We start from the raw sequence: 9,257 nt of genomic DNA on the forward strand, positions 1-9,257 counted from the left end.
AAGACTCATAAAGAAAAAATTCCATAAAAGAGAAATTAATGGAATATCTTCAACTAAAAATTACAGTGACAGAAAGCTTTCAGTAGAAATCAAACCTGATTAAGTGTCAAGTCTTACTAAGAAGAAGCCTATTAATTCAACATATTTTTAAAAGAATGTAGCTTTATTTCTATGGAAATCATATTCCAGATGTGTTGCCACAGTATTTCTAGAAGATATTACAGATATGTACTCTAGACTACAAAGATTTTTGATATATATAAATAACTGGAATTCCCACAACGAAATTAGAAAACCATATATGGACAATCTGCAAGATATGAAAGCATTATATTCCTAGCTGTGCTGTATTATATTATGTACCATATAACATAAATCACATATGTATCAGAATTGCATATGTGAAGCTAATATAATTATGAATATAAAAGTATTATATATGGAATGTCATCTACCAAGATTTTCTGCATTAAATAATACCATTTTTTCTTCTATTAAGAAAATAAGAATTTTAACAAAAACCATGGCATTCAATAAGAGTTTGAAAGTGTGAAACAATAAACATTTTTCCTGTTGTTTGCTGGTACATATAAAAGATTTCTGCTACTCCTTGATCAGTGATAGAGTATTATAGAGGTGTTGTTATTTACATGAAATATATAAATATGAGATAGATATCTTATGAGAGTGAACAAAAAAATAACCTTGGCCTCTTAGAACACGCACTACAATTTAAACAGTAATTTCTAAATTACCCCCTTTTTACTTACTGTTATTGTTCTCTCCTAAACTCATTATATTAAGCCCTAATGGCCAGTACTTCAGAACGTGACTGTATTAACTTAATTATTTTAAAAAGTAATTAAGTTAAAATGAGGCTGTTAGAGTGGACCCTAATTCAAAATGACTGGTGTCCTTATAAGATAAGGAGATAGGACATACAGAGGGACACCAGGAATGAAGGTGCACAGAGGAAAGACCATGTGAAGAGGCAGTAGAAGGGTGGCCATCTGCAAGCCAAGGAGAGAGGCCTCAGAGGAAACACCCTGCTAACACCTTGATCTTAGACTTCTAACTTCTAGAACTGTCAGAAAATACATTTCTGTTATGTAAGCCACCCAGTCTATGGTATTTTATTGTGGCAGCCATAGCAAACTAACACACGTACTACTGCTCTTTTTCACTGGAGTATTTAATAAATTTGAATATACAAATTATAAGTACTACACGATCCAGCAATATGATAAAGGGCTTGCTGTACTGTGCACCATTTCTCTCTATTTGGAATTTCCTAATCACCTTGCAATAGAAATACTTTCATAAGGATTTCACGATTCAGAAATATAGAGACTTTATGCAGAGAGAATTGTTTATTTTTTAAAAATCCATTTAATGGTGGGAGACAGATAATCCTGTTAATTTTCGTGTGAATACCATGGCATTAGAAATCAATGTGTTTCTTCTTTATTCATTAAAAATGGAACCTTATTTTCTTAAATTGAGGTCTAACAGAGAATTAGGAATACAGGGAATATGTATATAAGAGGTAGTGTAAGAGCTTTCATTCTGGAGCCAGGAATATCTAGATGATATATCTGCTTTGAGCCTTATTTTCTCTTCTGTGAATTTGAAATAATAACACTATAATTTGTTGGGTTATTGCAAGAATTATACAAGATAATATATGTATAATACCCACAAGATGTTACCTATTTTTATATTTTTTCAAGGATATAACTGGAAAGACACATTCTAATTAGAAAGACAGACAAGGAAATGATTCACTGTAATTGAGGCTGTGATAGAGGGAGATAGAGAGGACTGTGAGGGGGTCACATGCATCATTCTGTTTCATTCTCACAAAGATGTAGGCCTTGAACCACTGCCTCCATTGCCCCTGTTTTAAGTCACTGAATTTTGAGGCTGGTCCTAGAACTATACTGCTAATGTTACAAAAACTAAAATATGTGACACTGGCTTAGCACCTAGGCAGTAAGAAAACTGACGTCAGAAGCCGGAAAGATGTTTATAAACCAGCAAAACTTTTGGTAAAATTGCCTCCTCTACATATATTTACTATGCTGATGGCTCTAGAAGATATTAGAAAATAGAATATTAGTAATATTTGCTGGTTGATATTAACTACATTGGATAAACTACTACAAGAAAGAAATAAACTCAGGAAAATTAATGATCAACAAGCAAAAATAAAAGCATACAGTCTAGAAATTTGGGGCCTTACAGAGTTAAAACAAATAACTATTTCTAGCCTTCCAAAAGTAAGGGGATGATTTAAATAGCTTTGAGAATCAACAACCTGATAAACCTTATCGGTGACATAAAGTGACTCAGGAGAAAGATTTCATTAAGAGGCTGAAATCTCCTCATTCAAGCCTGATACCCTCATAGCAGTGTCTCGTCCGCCCACCCCAGCTCTGTGTTACAGAAGATCAATTTTAGTGGTAGCTAAGAAGACTGGTCTCCCATTCCCAACCCAGCTCCTGGCTGTACAGCAGGGTAGGGTAGGCCAATAATACTGGGGCCCTGATTCCCTCCCCACAAAATCTTTGTTTGTAGGGTGGATGTTCCATGCTGTGGAGGGAGGATGGGCAAGCTGAAAGGACAGCTGGCTACCATTCTCCCAGCTTTCACTTGTAGATCTGAGCTTCCATACTTGGGAAAATAGATTAAAAAGACTTCAGACTTCCACTTCTCCATTCAAAATCCTAGTTGTAGGGAGGGGTTTCAATGCCAAGAGGAAAAGCTTAACTGATAGAGACTGCTAACTCAACTAGGGGCTAGTGTCAAAATTTAACTGGATTTGTGGACATCCAGTTGGTATTAGAGAATTGATGTAGAAAAACCCTGCGCATTTAGTGTCAGAGTGGTGCCAGAAAAAAGACATTGTACCCTTCAAAAGTTAAGGAGAAATATTTTCTCAGAAAAAAATATTAAGGGAGTTTGTCACCAGTAGACCTACCTTGCCAGAAACATTATAAGAAAGTCTTCAGAAAGAAAATGATATAAATCAGAAATTTAGATCTATATAAAGAAAGGTAGAGTATTATAGAAGGAATAAATGAAGGTAAAATAAAACCTTTTTTTTCTTAGTCTTAATTGATCTAATAAGCTTTTTTAAAAAATAGTAACAGCAGTATATTGGTTGATTATAGCCAATGGATAAGTGAAATAAATGATAGCAATGTCATATGAGATGGGAAAGGAGGAATCATATATATAGATATAGATATAGATACATAGATACATATCTATAGATATATCTTTATACTTGAGTTTCTTGTAGACAACACACACTGATGATGGGAATGTAAAATGATGCAGATGCTTTAGAAAAGTCTCTGGAAGCTCCTCAAATGACTAAGCATAGAGTTACCATAGGAACCAGTAACTTCACTCCTAGGTACATACCCAGGAGAAATGAAAACTTATGTCCATGCAAAAAACTTGTACACATATTTTCAGAGCACCACTATTCACAGTAGCTAAGAGGTAGAAACAACCCAAATGTCCATCAACTGATGAATGGATAAGTAAAATATGCTATATCTATACTATGGAATATTATTCAGCCATAAAAAAAGAATGAAGTACATGATACAGCATGAACCTTTAAATATTATGCTAAGTGAAAGAAGTCAGTCACAAAAGACCACGTGCCATACGATTCCATTTATATGAAATGTTCAGAATAGGAATTACACAGAGACAAAAAGTAGACTAGTAGTTGCTTAGGACTGGAGGAAGGGATGGGGGGATAGGAATGATGGCTAAAGAGTATAGAATGTCCTTCTGAGGTGATTAAAATGTCCTAATATTTACTGGTAATGGTTACATACATTCAGTGAATATATTGAAAGCATTGAACTGAATACTTTAAATGGATGAATTTATGGTATGTGAACTATATCTCCATGAATTGGTTTTTAAAAATTGAATTGTTGGGCCTATAATATGTAGAGGTTTAATATATTTTACAGTACAAAGGAGGAGAGAAAGAAAGAAATTATAGGGGATTGATGAAGTGACATCAGATGGTAACTTGAAACCACAGGAAAAATTGAAGAGTGCCAGAAATGGTAAATGTTTTTTTAAAAATTATATATATGTGTATACGTGTGTGTCCTTTCTTCTCTTAGTTTCTTCAAAAGACATAAAGTTATATAAAGCAAAAATTATAATACTATATTGTTGGCTTTTAACATATATAGACATTATGACAATAATAGCGCAAAGGGGGTCAGAATGGAGCAAATTTTCTGTATATCACTGTTATTAAGTGAGTTATTAACCTGAAGAAGATTGAAATAAATTAATAGATATCTAAGATGTCTAGGCCACTGGAAAAATCATAAATAGTTTTAAAATCAGTAGATATCTAAGATGTCTAAGCCACTGGAAAAATCATAAATAGTTTTAAAATCAGTAGATACTCTGCCATTAAGAATGGAGAGCCTAACTTCTCAGTCCCAGTGTGTGCGGTGCATAGTGACTTTGAAAATGGATAGAATGTGAAGAGAAGGGCAAACAGTAACTTTAAAGTGGAGAAACATGACAAATACCACCACAGACAGGTGGTCAATGTCAGAATCAACACTGATAAACCACGTTGATAACATGTACTCTTGATATGACACGTGGCACTTTACCTCAGTGGCCTTCCTCCCCAAAACAAATCGCAGTCTAAGCATGAGAAAAACATCAGAAAAATCCCAATAGGGGGACATTCCACAAAATACCTGACCAGTTTTTCTCAAAACTGTCAAGGTTATAAAAACAAGGAAAGTCAAAGAAACTGCCTCAGCCAAGAGGAGCCTAAAGAAGCATGATGGCTAAATGTAATGTAGTATCCTGGATGGAAGGAAGCCTGGAGAAGAAAAAGGACATCAGATAAAAACTAAAGAAATCTGAATAAAGTATGGAGTTTAGTTATTAATAATGTATCAATATTGCTTCATTTATTATAACAAATGTATCAGAGTAATGTAATAGAATCAATGGTATATAAAATCTTGACTATCCATCTACATGCTGCAGAATCCACAAGTGGTACCCGCCACAAGTGGAATCATCCTCTAGAAGTTCCTGAGAAAGCCCTGTGGATGGAACGACGTTTAGAACCAAAGACGTTGCTGGTCCTCTTCCCATTTTCTTTAACAGAAATTACTCGAGAAGCATCCTGACATCTCCCCGTACACAGAACATGATGGAAAAGAGAGTTGGCAAGATTGGGAAGACCTAAGCATATGAACATTTATTTAAACATGATACGCCTGGAGAAGATGGTGTGAAGAATGGAATGAGGTCTGATAAGACTCCGAAGGAAGGCTGTTTTAAGGGTGAGATGATGTGTCCTGGGAGCGCACATAAGGGAGAAAGGTTTTCTATGATGTATATCTGTTAGGTTAGCAGATGTAGTGCACATGTAGTGAATTAGGGGAGCAGGGGAAGCATGTGGCAGGGCGGGTGCCATGCATCTGGGATTAGAGTGATTTTAGGAACAATTTGAAGCCCGGGGGCTTACCCTCTCAGTGCTCTTCACCTCACAGAACAGCAAAATCCCTTGGGTAAGACAAACCCTGATCAAAGACCCAGACCTCCACCTCTTTCTCTCCCAGGAAACTCATTTTCCTTCTGGCACTGTTCTTCTTCAGGGCAGAATTCTGCTGGGTCTTCACCTCTTACAATCATCCTTACAATGATCCTTGGAAAGAGTCATCATCTGGTATTCTAAGATGGGTCCCTTGTAAGGCCATTTTGGCCATGCCATCTATACTTGCATCTCTTCCCACAAAGGCATCTGAGTCTAGTGGCCAATGGACTATTTCTCTTTCTAAAAAAGTATATATGTATATTACTCAGGGTACTTTTCTACGTCCTCTCTCCTCACTGGAACGTGCCTGCCTCATGGAGCATGGGATGGTTTTTGTGATCCACTTCTCTTTATGAGGTTGGTCACAGAGATCTGCAGGTGGGCTGTGTTTACTTTCTTTAAGAAGATGTCATTGGCTTAGGAATATCAGTCAGCCATGTCTGAATCCCAGACACAAGGAGACCCCAGAGAAAAGGGTGAGGCTGCCCCTAACTGCCTAGATGACTAAGTCACCAATGTATTAGAATCTTGAAATCACAGCACCATGGAAACAGAATCACAGAATTTTGGATCTGGATGGCACCAGAGAGCTTACATAATCTAAAACATTAACAACAACAACAACAAATCCTGGGGACAAAGGGTCAGATTTAGGACTTCTGATCAGCCTGGCCAAGAACAATGGCTACACAGCTCCCATCAGCCCACATCTGAGATGCTTCCAGAACAGCAGCCAGATCCCGTATTCTCCTTGGCTTGCTATTCCTACCATCTGCCACTTGGGGCTCTCTGCCTTGAGCAGGTTCAAGGAGCAAAAAAGTGATAGTTGAGGTTGCCTCTCAGAGAGGCTCATGTTTCTCAGGTTGACTTCAACATTAGCTTACTGTGTGTGTGCGTGCACTGCATTGGGACCTAAGGCATTTTTACAATATACGATTCAGAGTACTCCCTGACTCAGATTGGCCTGTCACAAGAATAGGTACCTAATTTTTTTTTTTTTTACTGATAGATTCCCCACAATTAAAGAAACTAAAATTTTCTAATGGCAATAATACATGTTCACTGTTAAAAACTCAGACATATAACTATAAAGAAGAACATGAAAAGCAACTGAATTTCGCCTCCCAACATAAATGCTGTCAACATGAGACATTTAAAAATGGGCCATAGTTTATAAGTTTATAACTAGAGTTTTACTTAGCAATACACCATAGACATCTATCTCATTATATTCAAATTGCTCAATAATTTTTCCCCGTGTGGATGTGCCATAATATATTTAGCCAAACTCCTATTTAGAGGCCTGGTTTGTTTTCGATTTTTCAGTAATATAAACAATGCTGAGATAAAGCTCTGGTTCCTAGATTATTTATGTTGGCTGGTTTTAATATGTGATATGAATTTTATCCACAAGGGGGAAGCAGGCTACTGTGAGAAGACAAGCTAAGATGGGGGAGGAAAACAAAAAAAAACCCGGAAAGTTCTTTGGCATACATAAATTGACTTCAACCTTGAGGCAAATATTAATATTTTCCTCTTTTTAAGGATAAGGAAACTCATGTGGGAAGCGTAAGCCATGTGTGCAGATTCTCACCAACCAGTGAGCACCAAGGTGGAATTCAAAGCATCCTTTTGATTCCATATAGCTGGCTTTCTTCATTTCACTACACTTCCAAAGTTGACATCAGTAAGATATTCTTCCTACATTCGATTCAGTTCTAGGTACTGTGCTGGGATATTATTCAGCAATGAATAAGAGGATCCCTGCCCCTCAGGGGGTCATTATCAAGTGCGAGGGCAGATTTATACATAAATAATTGAATGACTAAATGCCCACCAGAAGAGACAGAGCCCAGGAAGGCAGGAAGTCATTTTGGCAGTGAGGCAGGGCACAGCTTTATAAAAGAGGCTCAATGACAATAAGAGCTAAAATTAATTGAGCTTTACTCAGTAAGAGACACTGTGTTAAGTGCTTTATATGCATAACCTAATTAAAAGGTCCACGTAGACCAGGAAGGTATTGTATCCTTTTTACAAAGACAAAAATTAGTGGTCAGAGAGGTTAAGAAACTGGCTACTTGTGGCGTAACACTGCAACCTACATCCTAATTTGGCTTACCATCCCCAGAAGGGATGATAGACCTTCAACAGGCAGAGCTTGGAGACTCCTAGAAGAGGAAACACAGAAACAAAATCTTAGAGACAACAAATACCAGCACCTTTGGGAATACAAGGGGCTGGGTGTATCTGGGGTATGAAAGAGGAAGGATCCGAAGAGATAAAGACTAGAGGAAGAAAACGAGTCAGATTGGAGAAGTCTGTGAATAGCAAGCCAAGGAGATCCTACTTTATCTTGTATTGGGGGGAGGGGAGCCCAACCACAGAGAATAACATTACCTGTGTTTTATGAAGGTTATTTTGGTGCATTGCATAAGGGAATAAGAAGATTAGTTAGGGGATTATTAAAGTAATCCTGGCCAAAGATAAGAAAGAATGAGAACCAAAAGACATTACTGAGATAAAATCCACAAGATTTGACATCTCAGATATCACAGAGAGAGAGGAGAGAACTATGGTTAAGAGTTCCATGTCTGGGCAACTGGGAGAATGTGAGCATGTACACCAAGCGGGGGCTGTGAGGAGGGAGGAGATGAGGTCACTTGTTTTACATGAGATTTTCTTACTGAGGGACCTCTGAGTGGAGATGTTCAGTGGAGAATTAGAAGTAGTAAGCTGGTGATTTAGATACAGAACCTAAGAATCAGAAGAAATGACGCAGGGAGTTGGCCAGGGAGAATCTATACTTGAGATTCAGCAGAAGATGAAATCTGCTGAGAAGAGACTGTTCCAAGACCTGACCACTGTCTGACCTGTGAGCTGGACCTAGTTCAGAAGGGAGATTGCTCACTGCAAATCAGTGCCCATTCTGTCATAAACCATCACCCCTGCCTTGCCTCCTGCTATGTGCTAGTTCCTGGAACAGGCCGTTATTTTGACCTGGTCAAGCATATAAAGTAATTCCCTGTACCTGGTAGCATTCACCTGCTAGACCCCATGAATGTCGCCATTTTACTCTATATAATTCTTTGGCACCTACCCAGTGGTGCAGGGATCCATTTGTCTTGCAGCTGCCCAAGACATGCCTCTTACGTAAGCTTCTCTTAATAAACTCTATTAACTACCAGACTGAAGTGGCCAGCCTCTTTCTTTGGTGTTTCCTTGTCCTCTACTTTCAGAGGTAGATTTTCAGTCCCAGGACCTTTTCCTGGGCCTCCATATACTAAAAACCTGTAATTCCACTGCCAGGTTTCTGTCTTAGATAACTAAAATCACACATGCACAAGAAAGCTAGTCACGGCAGCATTGTTTGCAGCAGTGAAAGTCTGGGTGAGGGGAGGAATAAGTAAATAACAAAAACATCCACATGGTTAAAAATTAAGTATATTAAAAATAATAACATGGACAGATCTCTAAAACATACAGTGGTGAGAAAAGCAAGTTGCAGCACAATAATAATGTGTAATACTACCTACGGAAAAAAAAGAAAAGTAAAAAAAAAATGCTGTCATGTATATTTAAAATGTGTGTGTGTGTGTAGAGAAAATTTTAGAAGGATAAGCACTGCTAATTATGCTAAAGGAGAGGA

At 37.5% G+C, this 9,257-nt stretch overlaps 1 long non-coding RNA gene across 4 annotated transcripts in view; it reads left to right on the forward strand.

Annotated features, from left to right (window-relative positions):
* Positions 1-8,797, forward strand: part of LOC105299459 — a 16,667-nt gene extending 7,870 nt beyond the window's left edge. For 2 of the 4 annotated variants that reach the window (XR_002783070.1, XR_896530.2), the window contains exons 3-4: positions 3,999-4,097; positions 5,179-8,797. This is a non-coding gene — a long non-coding RNA (uncharacterized LOC105299459). Of the gene's footprint in view, positions 1-3,998; positions 4,098-5,055 lie in introns of all 4 variants that reach the window. The other 2 variants (XR_002783072.1, XR_002783071.1) reach the window with 2 other exon arrangements.
* The last annotated feature ends 460 nt before the right edge of the window (positions 8,798-9,257 follow it).

This window comes from Pteropus vampyrus, unplaced genomic scaffold (genome assembly GCF_000151845.1).
Source record: "Pteropus vampyrus isolate Shadow unplaced genomic scaffold, Pvam_2.0 Scaffold185, whole genome shotgun sequence".
NCBI lineage: Eukaryota > Metazoa > Chordata > Mammalia > Chiroptera > Pteropodidae > Pteropus > Pteropus vampyrus.